An 18,902-nucleotide genomic window follows, 5' to 3' on the forward strand; every position below is an offset into this window, starting at 1 on the left:
CGATGAGGATCCAAACAATCACATAGAGAACTTCTTGGAAATGTGCGACATGCACAAGATCAATGGTGTCACGGACGATGCTATCAAGTTGAGGGCCTTCCCATTTTCTTTGAAAGGAAGAGTGAAGCAATGGCTACATTCATTACCTAGAGCATCGATGACTACGTGGAAGGAGATGGTAGAAGCTTTTCTTGCCCGATATTTCCCTCCCGCAATATCTATGAAGCTTAGGAATAAAATATCCTCTTTTGTGCAAACGGAATTAGAGTCTCTATTTGAGACATATGATAGGTTCAAGGAACTCCTGCGAAAATGACCTCAACATGGGTTCCCTGAGTGGATGATCATTCAAAGTTTTTATAATGGGTTGAATCTGAGCACAAGACAGTTACTTGATGCTGCAGCAGGAGATACCTTAAGGAGCAAGACCCCAGAAGAAGCCTGGCTTCTCATTGAAGAAATAGCTATGAATAGTTATCAGTGCAACACAAGAGACAGAAAGAAGGTAGCCGGACTACATGAGATTGACGTAGTTACTTGATTGGTGGCCCAAGTGGAGTCATTGAGCAAGAAGCTAGAGACTCTAACTTCTAATAGAGTCACGGCCGTGACTAGTTGCGCAGGGTGTGGGAGAGGACATGCTCCATCGGATTGCCTGATTTTTATTAGTGGTACATCCTCGGTAGAACAAGTGAGTTTTGTGGGTAATGCAATGAGAAACCAAGGCAATCCATATAGCAACACCTACAATCCGGGTTGGAGGAGCCATCTGAATCTTTCATGGAATAATCAAGGGCAATAGAAGACAATGGAACCACCCGGTTTCCAAAGATAACAAAAAGCCCCGAATATAGAGAACCGAGTTTCATGGTTGAAAAACTGAATGACCGATCTAGAGAAGGCTTTAACCAAGTTCATTAAATTATCGGATACAAGATTTCAATTGGTTGAAGCCACACTTCGTAACCACACTACGTCATTGCACAATTTAGAGAATCAAGTGGGGCAAATCGTGAAGTCGATTATCGGAGACACCTCAAGGAAGCTTGCCTAGTAACACCGAAACTAATCCAAGAGAACATGTGAAGGCGATTACTTTAAGAAGTGGTCATGAGGTTGAGGGTAGGCTTCCAAGTGAGAAGACCAATGTCAAAGCACTCTAGGTCATGGAGGTTGAGGAGAAAGCCAACAAAGGGAAGGAGGTAGGACCCCCACCTTACAAGCCAAGAATTCCTTATCCTTCAAAGATTGAAGAACGACCAAAATGATGAGCAATACAAAAAATCTAAGAGAATAAGTGAAAAGAACAAACAGAATAGGGCAAAAATTGGAAGCTCCTCTAGTGTTATTTATAGTGGTGGATTTGTTAGTACTGTATTGGACTTCCTTAGACTAGTAATGTCCCTATTCCATTTATGTACCATTATTATTGTTGTTTATAAATTATCTAAATTTCAACTTTACTTTAATATTATGTTTTTTAGGCCGATGAATTGGGCAGGGAGACGACACCATAAGAATGCTTTATTCAAACTGGAAAAAATAAGGATAGCACACTCGAGGCTAGGCGTGCTAGAAATTTTTTTTCTAAGTATAATATAATTTTTTTCAAATTACAAGTATATGAAATTGAAGTGTTATAATGCTTTATTTTTTCCATATGTACTAAAAAGTGTGGCATGCAAATTACATTGTCATATACACACTTCTAGGATAATGTCTAGTGTATATGAACTTTAATGTCATAAAATTCTTTCATTTGTACACACTCATATAACTTATATCCTTTATTTATAAAGTAGTTTGAATGTATGGTGAACTTAGCATAATATTATTAATGGTGAATGAGACTATTATTTTTGTCCATCTACCAATCTAGTATCTAGTATTTGTTGTATGATTTAGTGATTCAGAGGTCATTTTAGTCTTTTTTTCTTGTATGAAAATGGAAATCATGTTATTGTTATCATATATGATCTTAGAGATAGGGATGAACTCATAATTTTTCCTTGCATTGATGAGTTGGCTTTATAGATTAATAGCATGTGATGGAAATATAGGGTGTCGATCTTGATCTTGATTAGTCATGGAATTAATGATAATAATTTGATTCTAATGTCTTGCATACATTTCATAGATTATTAATGTTATTTATATCATCATAAGGATATATATTATTTAAACTAGGCATGTGCTAGTTCCAAGTTGGACCAAACAAGAGATATCTTCATGTACCACACTTAATTGCATTAATTTTTTTTGTTTGAAATTAATATTTTTAGTTACTTGCATTTCTATTTAATAATTCTTTGTGATGATTATGTGAATTGTTATGGATTATAAATCCTGATAATATTTTTTTAATATAAAATAAACTAAAATTGTCTTCTTTATCATGGAGATATTGATAAGTTAATATAAAATTGTTTTTTTAAATAGATATAGGAACAATTTGAAAAAGCTATCATACATATATGCAGCCAAGGGTTTAATGAGGATCCCATAAACTAGGATGAATTTTGAAATGAGATAGCCACTTGAAGTCGTAACAAAGTGGTAGGCAAGGGTAATGTTATTAGGAAAATGTCTTCATCCAAATATAAGCCACGCTCAGGCCTTTTGAATTAACTAAGAAACTCCTTGACAAAGTTAACGAGTTGCAGGCAGAACTTGTCAAGTCCCGCATAGAGACCAATGATCGATTACAGGATGAGTTGGTTCGTCGCAAGTCGTTTAAGTCATCATTGCATGTTGCACTTTGACTGCAAGATGTTGACCTCTCTAGCATGCCTATTGTTGCTCGCACATCACATGACCCTCGAGCACCGATATGAGAGTCACAAACACAAGCCAATGAGCACTCCCCGATGCCAAAGAGAGTTTGCATTTCCCATTCTACCGATAATTTTCTTGAAGGCTTCAAGGATAATGTAGAGGGTTTATAACGATGTAGATGTAGAGGGTTCATGTCGGAGTTTTGTATTATTTTTTAGATTGCAACTTGTTGTGATATTATGATTGTTATAACATTTTTTTATTTCAAAAATATTGAAAATATATTGTGATAAAATTAAATGCAGGTTGCAATGTATAATTAAATAAATTCAGGTTGTACTTAATAAATTAATATTGTACAATTTTATATTTTTAATTGAATAAACAAAACTGTGGCAAATTTCGTGACAAAAATCAGGGCAAAAAATACTACTAAAAACCATGCTAAATTTAAAACCGTGGAGAAGACTATAACAAAAACCATGGCAAATTTAAACAATTCCTTTACAACAAACCATGACAAAAACCATGACAAACAAAACCATGCCAAAAACCATAACAAACAAAATCATGCCAAAAATTATGCCAAATTAAACCGTACTAAAAAACTGTGACAAACACAAATTTGCCAAACACAAACTGTGACAAACAAAATTATGTAAAACACCATGACAAATGAAACCATGCCAAAACCATGACAAACAAAACCATACCAAAAATCGTGATAAATGTTGTGATGGTTTAGTGAAAACCATGATAAATGTTGACACAGTTTTATGATTCCGTGTCAAATTCTATTTGTTATGTATGCTATAGGTACAGTTACATTTTTCATGTCAAAAACTATGACAAAATCAATTTATCACCACTTTTTAGCTTATTTCGGTGCCAAGTTCTTTTTTTTTTTGGGTAGTGCATGGATGCTTGTGTAATAGTAATACGAAATATTCTTTTCTTACATAGAGCATTGCTTTTCTCAGGTTTTATCGCTTATGCATGTGTATTTCTGTTCTTTTGCACATGTAGGGTTTCAGAGATAATTACGAAAGAAAGAAACCAAAAGTAGATCATGGATGCAATTTGTCGATGAAATCTTAGAGTGAACAAATGTGAAGACACAAGTTGTGCTCAAAGACATGTGAGTGTGTGCCAACCTCTGTTGTGCTTGAGTGAACATACAAATTGGAGGAGCACAAAGGTAGTCACACTCATGTGTTCCGACTTGTGTAACACTAGCAAGATCTTAGTTAAATGTGATTTTATTGAAGATGCAACGCAATCTACCACATGGATGTGTGCCCATTCATGTGGCCTTGATAAAAAGTGTAGATTCGGGAGCATTTTTTTTGGCAAAGTACTGTAGCAGTTCAATGTAGCAAAAATATTGTAGCAGTTACTATTTACAACGCGCTGAAAATTTAATTCTTGGAGATTCACACGGGCGTGTGGAAATTCCACATGCCCGTGTGGATGCCCAATTATAGCTCTATTTAAGTTGTGATTTGAGGAGTTTTAACAGATCTTTTTCCCATCTTTTCCCCAACTTTGGAGGCTGTCGTGGCTAGGGTTTGGAGAGGCTTTATCAAGGTTTTTGGAGTGGTTTTATGGCTTTCAACACCATGTTCCTTTAGAAGATAGTTATTTAGGGAGCTTCTGTCGGCATCGATTTGGCGAGGTGTGCCCTAGGCTTGATGAGGGAATCTTTGGAGAAGATGAGGCTACTCCACAAGACCATCAATATGGGCTACAAGGGTGTTTACTTATGGATTTCATGTTTTTACTTTCGATTTCATTACTGATTGTATCTTGCTCCATGGAGAGCTAAACCCCTAGTGGGTATTTAGACTTGTAGACCCTAGGATGGTTTTGTTTCATTGAGCTTTTATTATACTTTCTTTAATTGGTGCTCTAATTGAATTCCAATCTTGAATGCTTGTTGAAGTGATTTTCCCTTAGAGTGACACTAGGGTTGAGAATCCATCTTGGTAATCCTTGTGGATGTGTAACACACCATGAGGGTTAGATAAAGCTAAATTGGAGAGGGTTCAGAGGGTGAGTCGAGAGGTAGCGGAATGTCACTTTTCCTTTCCGGTATGATTTATCCTACCTCCGTGTTCCAAGAGTTCTTTGCGGTCACAATAGAGTGAAATACTAAGAGAGGAACTTCGCTGGGGCTTAATTGTGCAAGCAACAAAGTGAAGCGTTGAAGTAATCCTTAGTACTGGGGTTTAATTTCAACTAGGGGTCTCTCGCCTAGACCAAAGGGTTAGATCTATATTAGGTAATAGGGTTTATCACTTGGAGTCCCTAGAGCTTCTTGCAACCCCACATAGTGTGAGGCGTCAAGAGCTTTCCTTTTTGCCAGGGTATAGTGTAGGGTTAGTCATGGTTGACCTTAGGTTTGGGGCCGTGTGTTTTGGGATTTTCATGACTCATTAAATATTAGTTAGGAGACATAATGATTGGTCTTGCACTTGAAGCAATAGTGCTAGGGTGAGCAATGTCCGAGTGCCACACTTTCTATCGGTTGCCTCTCCTATCATATTATTACGTCTCCTTCTTGTTCTTTTTATTTCTATTTGCATCGATATTGTTTATACCACCTTGAATCATTTTCGCCATAGTTAAATAGCAATTCTTGTGTCACTGATAACTATTCCTTGTCGATAAAACTTCCCACTCACCACGGGTACTTTATTACTTTGACACCCCGTGCACTTGCAGTACACACTCGTAAGGGGTGTGTCAAGTTTTTGGCACTGTTATCGGAGAATAAGCGTTTTTGAAACACTTTGCAATTTGCTATTCTAGCTATTCATCACTTGTTCTATTTCACACTTTCTTATTCTTCCATCATTCTGATTTATTTTCCTTTCCTTGGTTGTAGCTCCAAGTTATGACCAGAGAAAACCCTTTGACATTGGTTTAAGAAGATCCGGACATTGGATGAAGAATTCATAGAAGAGGATAAGAACCTATGCAAGAATAGTCTAATCAAGTTGAAATAGAAGTTGAAGGGTCTGATAATATGGCATAACAGAATGAGCAGTAGAGGACACTCTCAGAGATAAGGACCCCTACAAGTGCAAGTGTTTATCAAAGTAATAATCCCAGGTGAGTGGGGTATTGTATCCACAAGCAGTAGGGAATAAGAATACTTAAATTGCTACTTAACCAAGTGAAAATAAACAATGATTGTGTTGATAAGATGTAGTGTAAACAAGAACAAAAGAAACAAGAAAGAGAAGCACAAGTAAATGAGAGATAAGTCAATCGATATAAATGGGGTACTAGGATATTGTTTCACCTAGGACAATCGTTTCAAGTGCAGAACCAAATATTATGCTTCCTAATTAATGCATTAATTAGTTATGGAAATCCTTCAATACACAGCCCCAAATCTAAGGTTAACCGTGACTAACTCTATACGATGTCCTGGTGGAGAAATCGAACAATCTCAACACATCGCACTTGTATAGAATTGCATGGAGTTCTAGGGATTCCAAGTGATAAACCCTCTTCCTAGATGTGGACCTAACCCTTTGGTCCACGTGAGAGGTCCCTAGTCAAAATTAAGCCCATTCACTCTACTATGACCACAAAGAAATCAAGGAAATGGATGTAGGATAAATCACGTCGAAGGGGAAAGGAGAGGCTCTACTACCTCTCGACTCACCCTCTCAACCCTCTCCAATCTAGCTTTGTCTAACTCTCGTGGTGTCTCACTCACTCACAAGGGTTACCAGGGTAAACTCTCAACCCTAGTGTCACTCTAAGGGAGCATTTAATCAATCCAACATTTAATATTGGAGTTTAATTAAAACATCAATTAAGGAAAGCATAATAAAAGGTTTAATGAAACAAATACATCCTAGGGTTCACAAATCCAAGTACCCACTAGGGTGTTTAGCTCTCCATGGAGCTAGTTACAATCAACAATGAAATCGCATGTAAAAACAAGTAATCCATAGAAAAACCCCCTAGGTAGTCATGTCGATGGCCTTGTGGAGTGGCCTCATCTTCTCCATAGGTCTACTTGTCCGGCCTAGGGCACAACTCGCCGGATCGGTGCCGATGAAAGCTCCACCAATAACTTTCTTCCAAGTGAAGCGCGATGTCAAAGCCATAGAACCTCTCCAAAACCATTGCCAATACCTCTCAAAACCCTAGCCACCGCCCTCTTGAAAGTTGGGGAAAAGATGGAGAAAAGAATGCTGAAATCGGGCTGAAAATTAACCTTTAAAGGGCTGGAATTAGGCATCCACACGCCCCTATGGGCGCCCCGGTGGATTTTTCACACGGGCGTGGGTAATGTCCACACACCCGTGTGGATTCTCTGAAATTCAATTTCTTGGCCAGATGTGAACAATATCTGCTACAGTACCGGCTCAAAACACTCTTGAATCCATGTTTTCATCTAGGTAACGTAAATGGGCACACATTTACATCGTACATCATTTTGCTTCTTCAATAAATGGCCTCATTGGTGAAGCTATCCCTATAAATGCACAAATCGGGATACTCAAATGTGACTGTCTTTGTTCACCGCCAAATCATTGTGCTAGCATGAATACAGGGAGGTTGGCACACATTCTCGCATCTTAAATCCGACTTATGTCCTCGCATTTGATCCTTCTTAAGATTTTCTACAAATAGTGCATTCACGATCTACATTGGCTTCTTTCTTTAACGTTCAGCTTCACAACCCTATATGCATGAAAGTAACACAAATGCACAAGTATTAGTGCTAAAACTTGATAAAGTAATGCTCAACATAAGGAAAGAATACTTCACATTTTTATCACACATGCACTTATCACTCGGATTATGCCAAACTTGCAGTTCTTGGCACGCAATCTAGCATTATGCGGCCACCAATTACGGCTCAAAATTTTGATCTTAAGCCAGGCTTCATCCAGATTTTATAGCAATCAGCACAGTTTAATGGTTTGGATGATGAGGATCCAAACAATCACATTAAGAACTTCTTGGAAGTGTGTGACATGCTCAAGATTAATGGTGTTACGGATGATGCCATCAAGTTAAGGGCCTTCCCATTTTCGTTGAAAGGAAGAGCAAAGCTATGGCTATGCTCATTACCTAGAGCATCGATCACCACATAGTAGGAGATGGTAGAAGCTTTTCTTGCCTGATATTTTTCTCCCGAAAAATCTGCGAAGCTTAGGAATGAAATAACCTCTTTTATGAAAATGGAATTGGAGTCTCTTTTTGAGATATGGGATAGGTTCAAGGAACTCCTCCAGAAATGTCCTCAACATGGGTTTTCCGAGTGGATGATTATTTAGACTTTCTATAGCAGGTTGAACCCAAGCACGAAGCAGTTACTTGTTGATGCAGCATGAGGTGTCTTAGGAAGCAAGACCCCTGAAGAAGTCTAACATCTCATTAAAGAAATGAATATGAACAGTTATCAATGGGACATGACGGATAGAAAGAAGGTAGCCGGACTTCATGATATTAATGCAGTTACCTCATTGGTGGCCCAAGTTGAGTCATTGAGTAAGAAGTTACACACTTTAACATCAACTAGAGTGGCGGCCATAACAATTTATACTGGGTTTGGGGGAGGAAATACGCCATATGATTGCCCTATTTTTATTGGTGGTACATCCTCAGTGAAACATGTCGACTTTGTGGGTAATGCAATGAGAGGTCAAGGAAATCCGTATATCAATACCTAAATTCCGGGTTGGAGGAGACACCCTAACCTTTCTTGGAGTAATCAAGGGCAATAGAAGACCATGGCACCACCGGGTTTTCAATAACAACAAGCCCCAAACATGAAGAATCGAGTTTTAGGGTTGGAAAACTGGATGACCAATTTAGAGAAGGCTTTGAAGAAGTTCATTCAATCATCGAATATGAGATTTCAATCAGTTGAAGCCACACTTCACAACCACACTGCATCATTGCACAACTTAGAGAATCAAGTATGGCAAATTGCAAAGATGATAAGTGCTTGTGTGATATGAATGTGAAGCATTCTTTCCTTATGTTGAGCATTACTTTTCTCAGGTTTTTACATTAATATGTGTGTTTTTATGTTACTCTTATGCAGGTATGGTTGTGAGGCTGAGTATGAAGGAAATAGGCCAATGTGGATCATAAAACACCTATTTTGGAGGAGATCTTGCTAAGGTTCAAATGCGAAGACATAGGACAGGTGTGAGATGCTAGAGTGTGTGCCAACCTCCTCGCATTCGAGTGAGTACATCCATTTGGAGGGACACAAAGGCAATCACACTCGAGCATTCCGTCTTATGCATATAAGAACAGGAGCTCCACCAACATATATATCATTGAAGAAGCAAGTGATTCACGACGTGAACGTGTGCCCATTTGCGTTACACCGATGAAAGTATGGAATTGGGAATTTATTCAGTTTGAAGGCTGTAGCAGAGCACTGTAGCAACACTGTTCACAGCCGGCCGAGAAACCAGAGAGACAGAGAATCCACATGGGCATGTGGAAATTATCCACGCCTGTGTGAAAATTCCGCACGGGCGCGTGTATCGTCCACGCCCGTGGAGTTGCCCGATTCCAACCCTATTTAAAGCCGATTCAGCCCCGATTTTGGTATTCTTTTCTCTATCTTTTCCCCAACTTGCGAGAGGGCTTCGGCTAGGGTTTCGAGGGGTATTGGCCAAGGTTTTGTAGAGGTTCTAGGCTCCGACATCATGATTCCATTAGGAAGAAGGTTGGTAGGGGAGCTTCGATCGAGGCGTATCCTATACCGGACGAAGGAATCCTTGAACGACGAGTAGAGCTCTTTCCACAAGACCATTGACACGACCATCGAGGGGGTTTCTTTATGGATTCATTGCTTTTACATTCGATTTCTTTGATAGTACTTAGCTCCATGGAGAGCTAAACCCCTAGTGGGTACTTGGGTGATTGTGAACCCTAAGATGTATTCGCTTCATTGAACTTCTTTATTATGCTTTCAATAAATTGATGTTTATTGTGAGTTCCAACCTTGAATGCTTGATTGTATGAACATTTCCCCTAGAGTGACACTAGGGTTAAGAGTTCTTGTTGGTAACCTTGTGAGTGAGTGACACACCATGAGCGTTAGACAAAGCTAGGTTGGAGAGGGTTGAGAGGGTGAGTCGAGAGGTACAGGAGCGCCCCCTTTCCCCTCCGACATGATAGATTCTACCTCCGTTCCTCGAGTTCTTTGCGGCCATAATAGAGTGAATGGTCTAAGGGATGAACCTCCGCCGTGCAATGGAGTGAAGCATTGAGGTGATCTTAGTATCTAGGGCTTAATTGTGGCTAGGGACCTTCCGCCTGGACCAAAGGGTCAGGTCTAAATCTAGGAAAAGATTTATCACTTGGAATCCCTAGAGCTCATTGCAACTCTATGCGAGTGCGAGGTGTTGAGATTGTTCGATTTCTCCTCCGGGACATATATAGAGTTAGGCATAGTTGACCTTAGATTTGGGACTATGTATGTAAGGATTTTCACGACTCACCATTGCATTGATTAGGAAGCATAATAGAGAGTTCTTGTACTTGAAGCGATTATCCTAGGTGAAGCATCATCCGAGTACCCCATCTTTATCGATTGTCTTGCCTCCTCCTTACTTTTACTTTCTTACTTGTTGCTTTTAATTTCTGAGAATTGAATCATTACCACACTTATCATTATGGGTACTCCACATAGCTAAGAATCGAATTAAGTGTCTTTACTCCCTTCTCACTGTGGATTCGACCCCGCTCACCTGGGATTATTACTTCGACAAACCCGTGCACTTGCGGGATGTACGCAAGGGGACCTTGTCAAAAGACATTATTAGAGTGACCTCAAGGGAGTTTGCCTAGCAACATGGAAACCAACCCAAGAGAACATGTGAAGTGATCACTTTGAGAAGTGGTCATGAAGTTGAGGGTAGGCTGCCGAGTGAGAAAACCAATGTTGAGTCACCCGAGGTCATGGAGGTTGAGAAAATAGCAAAAGAGAAGGAGGTGGCACCCCCACTGATAAGTGCTTGTGTATTAATAATATGAAGTATTCTTTCCTTATGATGAGTATTACTTTTATCAGGTTTTACCACTAATACATGTATATTTGTGATACTTTCGTGCATGTAGGTTTGTGAAGCTAAGTATTAAGAAAAGAAGCCCAAGTAGATCGTGAATGTAATATTTGGTAGAATCTTGGAAGGAACAAACACAAATACATAAGTTAGGTCCGAAGATACGTGAAAGTGTGCCAACCTCCATGTATTCAAGCAATTAAAATGAGTTGGAGGGGCACGAAGGCAGTCGCATTTGCATATCCCGACTTGTGTATTAATAGCAAGATCTTCACGAATGATGCTTTTTATTGAAGAAGTGTTGCGATCTACGGCATAGACGTGTGCCCGTTTATATTGCCTCGATGAAAAGTGTGGAATAGGTAGTGTTTTTTTGGGGGGGCACTGTAGCAGGGAAATGTAGCAAATCACTGTAGTAGTTACTGTTCATAGTCGGCCGTAAATCAGGACTCTAGAGAATCTACACAGCCGTGTGGAAATTCCACATGGCCCAGTGAAAATTCCACAAGGCCGTGTGAGAAATCCACAGTCCCATGCGGATGCCCGATTGCAACCCTATTTAAGCCGCGATTCATTCCGATTTTGGGGGCCATCTTTCATCATTCTCTCTCACTTTTCTCCATCTTTTGCGAGACCGTCGGCTAGGGTTAAGAGAGGCTTTTGGCAAGTCTTTGGAGTGGTCCTACCAAGTTGATACCATGCTTCATTTAGAAGAAGGTGATTAGGTGAGCTTTCGTCGGCTCCGATTCGGCGAGATGTGCCCTAGGCCGGACAAGGGGACCTTTGGAGAAGAAGAGGCTACTCCACAAGACCATCAACACAAATACCAAGGGGGTTTTTCCTATGGATTACTTGTTTTTACTTTCGATTTCATTATTGATTATATCTTGCTCCATCGAGAGCTAAACCCCCTAGTGGGTACTCGGATTTTGTAAAATCTAGGATGCTTTTGTTTCATTGACCTTTTACTTTGCTTTTCTTAATTGATGTCTCTAATTGAGTTCTAATCTTGAATTCTTGTTTAATGATTTCTCCCTTAGAGTGATACTAGGGTTGAGAGACCATCTTGGTAACCTTTGTGGATGAATGACACACCATGAGGGTTAGACAAAGCAAGGTTGGAGAGGGTCGAGAGGATGAGTCGAGAGGTAGCGGAGCATCCCTTTTCTCTTCCAATGTGATTTATCTTACATCCATGTACCAAAAGTTCTTTGCGTTCATAGTAGAGTGAAGGGCTAAGGGATGAACTCTGTTGGGGCTTAGTTATGCGAGCAATAGAGTGAAGCATTGAAGTGAGTTTAGGTCTTGGGGCTTAACTGTAACTAGAGATCTTTCGCCTTAACCAATGGGTTAGATCTGCACATAAAAATAGAGTTTATCACCTAGAATCGCTAGAGTATCTTGCAACTTTACACAATGTGAGGTGTTGAGACTGTTTTATTTCTCCACCGGGGCATAGTGCAGAGACAGTCACAGTTGACCTTAGGTTTGGGACCGTGTATTCAAGGATGTCCATGACTCATTAAGCACCAATTAGGAGACATAATAGTTGGTCTTGCACTTGAAACATTAGCCCTAGGGGGAGTATTGTCGGAGTACCCCACTTCTATCGATTGCCTTTTCCTCTCACTTATTTGTATCTCTCGTTCTTGTTTCATTTATTTCTGTTTACATTATATTTCATCAACATAATCATTATTCACATTCACTTGAAACATAATCGATTGCCTTTCCCCAATTCTATCTTAGTATTTTTATTCCCTACTCCTGTGGATACGATACCCCACTTACCTGGGATTTACTACTTTGACAAACCTGTGCACTTGCAGGTAACATGCAAGGGGTGTTGTCAAGTTTTTGGCACCATTGCCGTGGAAGTGTTCTTTGTCCATGAGCCCCCTTGAGGTAAGATAAGGTACGTCAAGATACGTGACATATAAAACAAGTGCTTCTTGGGAGGCAACCAAAGTCTTTACTATTTCTAATGTTTAGTTTAATGTTTGCATGAATAAGGCTTTAAGTGTTGGTGTGTTGACGTGTAGATGCTATTGCTGGAATTTTCTTGTGGTTTATTTGGTGTTGTCATGAACATAAATTTGTCTAGTGAAGTTTCTGGTTGTTTGAGCATGTTGTGCATGTTTCTCTAGTATATTTTGTATTATAGAGGCACGCTCTGAGTATATTTACATGTTAAGGAGAAAATGTACAGCCGTGTGGATAATTTCCACAAGCCCGTGTGGATCTCTGCAGAAGAGCTCTCCTCCATCCCGAGAATACATAGGGGCATGTGGGTGCCCCTGTGAATTGGCCCTGTGAATGTCCACGCCCATGGTGAATTTTTGCACGGGCGTGTGAAACACTTAGAAGAATTTCTCGGATTGGACAGAGGAGCCATAGGGACGTGCATCTGTCCCTGTGGGTTAGGCACTCAGACATATGGAAATTTTCACACGCCTGTGTTGTTACGTTCAGAAGCATTAAGTGTTATCCCAAGAGCTCACAGGGGCATGCGTCTGCCCATATGGGTCTCTACTGTGGAGTCACACGGGCGTGGGTAATTTCCACACGCCAGTGTGAATGTACAAAAATGCAAGAAATGGAGGTTTTCTTTAAAATCCCTTTGTTCTTCTTTATTCCCATACTCCCAATCACTCAAAGAACACTCCTAAACCCTCTCCTAACCTCACACCATTGATTTATAGAAGTTTAATCTATTTTTCTGGCCGAAATCAATGTTTCTAATTTCATCTCGTCCGTAAAACTTTATTCTTTCTTTTCTTCGTCATACTTGATTTTAATCGATTAGAATGATGAATGTTGATTCATTTCTACAATAAGATGGGTTATTCATGCTTAGAAAGAATTATAAACTATTTTTAAAGATATATTGTTTGGAGTTTTAGCATGCGACCGTGCGGCTTTCACGCCCCGTGGATCCACACGGGCGTGTGAAATTTCCATGCAACCATGTAGATTTCTGCAACGTTACTTTCTTTGATCGATTTTTCTTCAATTTTTGCAGACATGGCACCCCGATCGAAGAAGCAAGCTGATAAGCGCCCGTGTGAGCCATCCCCTGAGCCAGAGAACATGGGATTCGCTATCCCTGAGCACCAGGTCTGATTTTGAGAGGTTGTCGAAGCTTAGGTTCGGACAATCCCACTTCCTAGATACATGCATATTATGAGATATATAGCAGGGAGATGAGTTGGCGGATGAGGTAGAGGATCTCGTCTCAGTGAGAGGTTGGAGACAGTTACTATTAATTGGAGAGCCTGCCATCCGTACTCTTACACTTGAGGTGCTGTCATCATTCGAGTTTGACAGATCTTATGTTAGATTTGATAGTATCAACGCTATGCAGTTTAGAGCACTTGGACATCACTACAGCATGAGTGTGACACAGTTTTTTACCCGGTTTGGACTGTATAAGGAGACATTCACCGATACTAAGGAGTATGATCGACAACTAATAGACTATCCAAGTAGCTTACCTCCTCAGAGAGTATAAAGCACTCTGTGTGTCCAAGGACAGTACGAGCATGGAGTGTCCAAGGCCACGTGCTTTCCCCGACCAGCCTACCATTATCTGCATGCCATCCTAAGCTGATCGGTGAACGTCGTGGTGATAGCATAGGAGTACTGTGTCGACAGGATTTATTACATTTGTAGTCGATGGTACAGCGATAGCCACTTCATTTGGGACATATTTAAGCTGAGTATTTGCATCAACAGGGCTAGTATGCCAGAGTGGGAGTGATTTTCTCAGGCCCGTATATTACCAGACTCATCTTGGCCAAGGGCCTGTAGGACACCATTCGTGGGGTTGAGAAGATGACCATCCCTTCACCGTTAGGCTTGGATACACTGAGATTGATGGGATTGGTGTATAGATACAGTCTTGGTGTGTTTAAATTGGCTACACCTGCTGCAGAGGTAGCAGAGGGAGGAGATGATGCTATAGAGGGTTCTCAGCCTATCCCCGAGCCTCAGTCCACTCCGGTGGAGACCGAGGCACCTCCTGCAACACAGGAGCCGCCCCCAATACATATGTTCTCTCCCTCTCGAGCTCATTATCATTTTGAGAGGATGGAGAGTGTGGTAGGGGTGCTACTGACAGAGATCGCTGAAGTTCGCATGATGTAAGCTGCGCAGCACGCAGAGGTGATGGTGCGTCTCGACACCTTGCAGTAGTTACTCGAGCGCGACGTGTCCTCACCTTTTATTATGAGACCAAGGACCCCTCCAGTTCCTCCAACATCACCATCACCAGATTCACAGATAACAGCACCAGCACCAGCAGCAGCATAGCCGATCATGAATGACACCGACCCTTGAGGCGTCTTTTCTTTTATTTCTTTTATTTCTCATATTTTATCTTTTGCACTATCTTTTGGACTTGAACACTGAGAAAGGATTCTCCTTCTGAGTTTACCTTTTATTTTGTCTCGAGGTGTATTCCATTGCTCTATCTTTTATATACTCGAGTTTATTTGGTTTTATTTTATTGAGCTTCACTAAATCCCCTTATGTAGGTTTGCAGATGGTCTTGCTAGTATGGGAATTGAGAACTAGTCATGGACATGATCACCTTAGAGGAAAGTATGAAAGCCACCTTAGTGGCCGCTTTGGAAAGGGCAACCTTAGAGGACGTGTGAATCTACTACCATCATTTTGTTTATTATGTCTTGTAGATAAATAAGTCCCATATGTTTAGAACTTTGAGGAGTATACATTGGGTTGAATTGAGTGAGTTTACATACATTTGCATGATTTCGGATTTGTTGTCCTTTTTGATTGAAGTTTTTAGGTAGAGCATTTATTTTTCAAATTTATTGTTGAAATTTCCCTTAATTGTAGAATGCTCTCCTTGCATATTTTGTTGAACCTATGGCCAAGCACTTTCAATGTTTCCTTCTTCTATACTTCAATGTTTTATTTTTGCTTGAGGACAAGCAAAAGCTTAAGTATGGCGGAGTTTGATAAGTGCTTGTGTATTAGTAATATGAAGTATTCTTTTCTTACGATGAACATTACTTTTATCAAGTTTTTAGCGCTAATACACGTGTATTTGTGATATTTTCGTGCATGTAGGTTTGTGAAGCTAAGTATTAAGAAAGAAGCCAAAGTAGATCATGAATGCACTATTTGGTGGAATCATGGTAGGTCCGAAGATAAGTGAATGTGTGCCAACCTCCATGTATTCAAGCAATTATAATGAGTTTGAGGGGCATGAAGGCAGTCACTTTTACATTTCCCGACTTGTACATTGATAGCAAGATCTTCACCATTGAGGCTTTTTATTGAAGAAGCGTCGATGAAAAGTGTGGAATCGGAAGTGTTTTGGGGGGTACTGTACCAAGTACTGTAGTAATACACTATAGCAGTTACTGTTCACAGCATGTCGAAAATCAGGATTCCAGAGAATCTACATGGGTGTGTGGAAATTTCCACATGCCATTGTGAAAATTTTACAAGGGCGTGTGAGAAATCCACAGGCCTGATTGTATCCCTATTTAACCCGTGATTCAGACTGATTTTGGGGGCCATCATTCATTCTTCTCTCCAACTTTCCTTGATCTTTTGGATGGCCGTCGGCTAGGGTTTAGAGAGGCTTTTGGCAATTCTTTGTTGTGGTCTTACGGGGTCAACACAATGGTTCTCTTGGAAGAAGGTTATTGGTGGAGCTTGCGTCGGCACCATTCTGATGAGCTGTGCCCTAAGCCAGATAAGGGGACTTTTGGAGAAGAAGCGGCTACTCCACAAGACCATCGACATGAATACCGAGGGGGTTTTCCTATGGATTCCCTTTTTTTTCTTTCGATTTCATTATTGATTAAATCTTGCTCGATGGAGAGCTAAGCCCCTAGTAGGTACTTTGATTTTGTAAACATTAGGATGTTTTTGTTTCATTGACCTTTTAATTATGCTTTCATTAATTGATGTCTCTAATTGAGTTCTAATCTTGAATACTAGTTGAATGATTTCTCCCCTAGAGTGATACTAGGGTTGAGAGACCATCTTGGTCACCTTTGTGGATGAGTGACACACTATGAGGGTTGGACAAAGCAAGGTTGGAGAGGGTCGAGAAGGGTGAGTCGGGAGGTAGCAGAGCATCCCCTTTCCCTTCCATGTTCCAAAAGTTCTTAGCGGTCATAGTAGAGTGAAGGGCTAAAGGATGAACTCCACTGGGCTTAGTTGCTTGAGCAACAGAGTGAAGCGTTGAAGTGATTTTAGCACCTGGGGCTTAATTGTGACTAACGATCTTTCCCTTGGACCAAAGGGTTAGATCTACACATAGGAATAGGGTTTATCATCTGGAATCCCTAGAGCATCTTGCAACTTTATACAATGTGAGGTGTTAAGACTGTTTGATTTCTCCACCGGGGCATAGTTAGATCTACACATAGGAATAGGGTTTATCACCTGGAATCCCTAGAGTATCTTGCAACTTTATACAATGTGAGGTGTTAAGACTATTTGATTTCTCCACCGGGGAATAATGTAGAGACAGTCGCGGTTAACCTTAGGTTTGGGACCGTGTATTAAAGGATGTCCACGACTCATTAAGCAGCAGTTAGGAGACATAATAGCTGGTCTTGCATTTGAAACATTAGTCCTAATTGGAGCATTATCGAAGTACCCCAATTCTATCTATTGCCTTTCCTCTCACTTATTTGCGGCTATCGTTCTTGTTTCTTTTATTTCTGTTTACATTATATTTCATCAACATAATCATTATTCATCTTCACTCAGTTAAGTAGCTGACATGACCGAATATGCGTGTAAACCGGAAGTGCATGGGTGTCGAAGTAATAAATCCCAGGTGAGTGGGTATCGTATCCATAGGGAATAGTGAATAGAAACACAATGATTGCTATCTAACTATGATGAAAATAAATTGATGGTATGATCAATGAGATTGATATAAAAAGAGATAAAAGAAACAAGAGAGAGAGGCAGAATAATTAAGAGGAAAAAAATGCAATCGATGTAAATGTGGTACTCGGATATTTTTCCGCCTAGGATTATTGCTTCAAGTGCAAAACCAACAATTATGTCTCCTAACTAATACATTCATGAGTCATGGAGATCTTAAGATACATGGTCCGAAATCTAAGGTCAACCATGACTAACTCTACACTATGTCCCGACAGAGAAACCGATTAATCTCAACACCTCACAATGTGTAAAGTTGCAAGACGCTCTAGGGATTCTACGTGAAAAACCATATTCCTATATGTAGACCTAACCCTTTGTTCCAGGTAAAAGGTCCCTAGTCACAATTAAGCCGTAGGTGCTAAACTCACTTCAACGCTTTACTCCGTTGCCTTTGCAGCTAAGCCCCAGCGGAAGGTCATCCCTTAGCCCATTCACTCTACTATGACCGCAAAGAACTCTTGGAACATGGAGGTAGGATAAATCACATCAGATGGGAAAGGGGACACTCCACTACCTCTAGACTCACCCTCTCGACCCTCTACAAACTTGCAATGTCTAACCCTCATGGTGTGTCACTCACTCATAAAGGTTACCAAGATGAACTCTCAACCTTAGTGTCACTCTAAGGGAGTATTCATTCAATCAAGCATTCAAGATTAGAAATCAGTTAAAACATCAATTAAGGAAAGCATAATAAAAGGTTTAATGAAACAATCACATCCTAGGGTTCACAAATCCAATTACCCACTTGGGGGTTTAGCTCTCCATGTAGCTAGTTACAATCAACAATGAAATAAAATGTAAAAACAAATAATCCATAGAAAAACCCCCTCGGTCAAGCCTAGGGCACACCTCACCGAATCGGTGCTAAAGAAAGCTCCCCCAATAACCTTCTTCCAAGTTTATTGCGGTGTGGAAGCCGGCAAACCACTCCAAAAGCCTTCCCAAACCGCCCCCAAACCCTAGCCGTAGCCCTCTCTCAAGCTGGGGAAAGAAATGGAGAAAAGAATGCTGAAATCCGGACTGAATCGCGGCTTAAATGGGGCTAGAATCGGGCATCCACATTACCCTATGGATTCGGCACACGGGCTCATGGAATTTCCGCACGGGCGTGGATAATTCCCA

At 40.4% G+C, this 18,902-nt stretch overlaps 2 non-coding genes across 2 annotated transcripts; both read right to left on the reverse strand.

Moving 5' to 3' along the window:
• Positions 1-223: 223 nt before the first annotated feature.
• LOC120252196 lies at positions 224-330 on the reverse strand. The gene has a single exon (XR_005533737.1). It is a non-coding gene; the product is annotated as a small nucleolar RNA R71 (small nucleolar RNA).
• Positions 331-7,952: 7,622 nt separating this feature from the next.
• Positions 7,953-8,059, reverse strand: LOC120252110. The gene has a single exon (XR_005533658.1). It is a non-coding gene; the product is annotated as a small nucleolar RNA R71 (small nucleolar RNA).
• Positions 8,060-18,902: the final 10,843 nt, after the last annotated feature.

This window comes from Dioscorea cayenensis, chromosome 20 (assembly GCF_009730915.1).
Source record: "Dioscorea cayenensis subsp. rotundata cultivar TDr96_F1 chromosome 20, TDr96_F1_v2_PseudoChromosome.rev07_lg8_w22 25.fasta, whole genome shotgun sequence".
In the NCBI taxonomy this organism is placed as follows: Eukaryota; Viridiplantae; Streptophyta; class Magnoliopsida; order Dioscoreales; family Dioscoreaceae; genus Dioscorea; species Dioscorea cayenensis.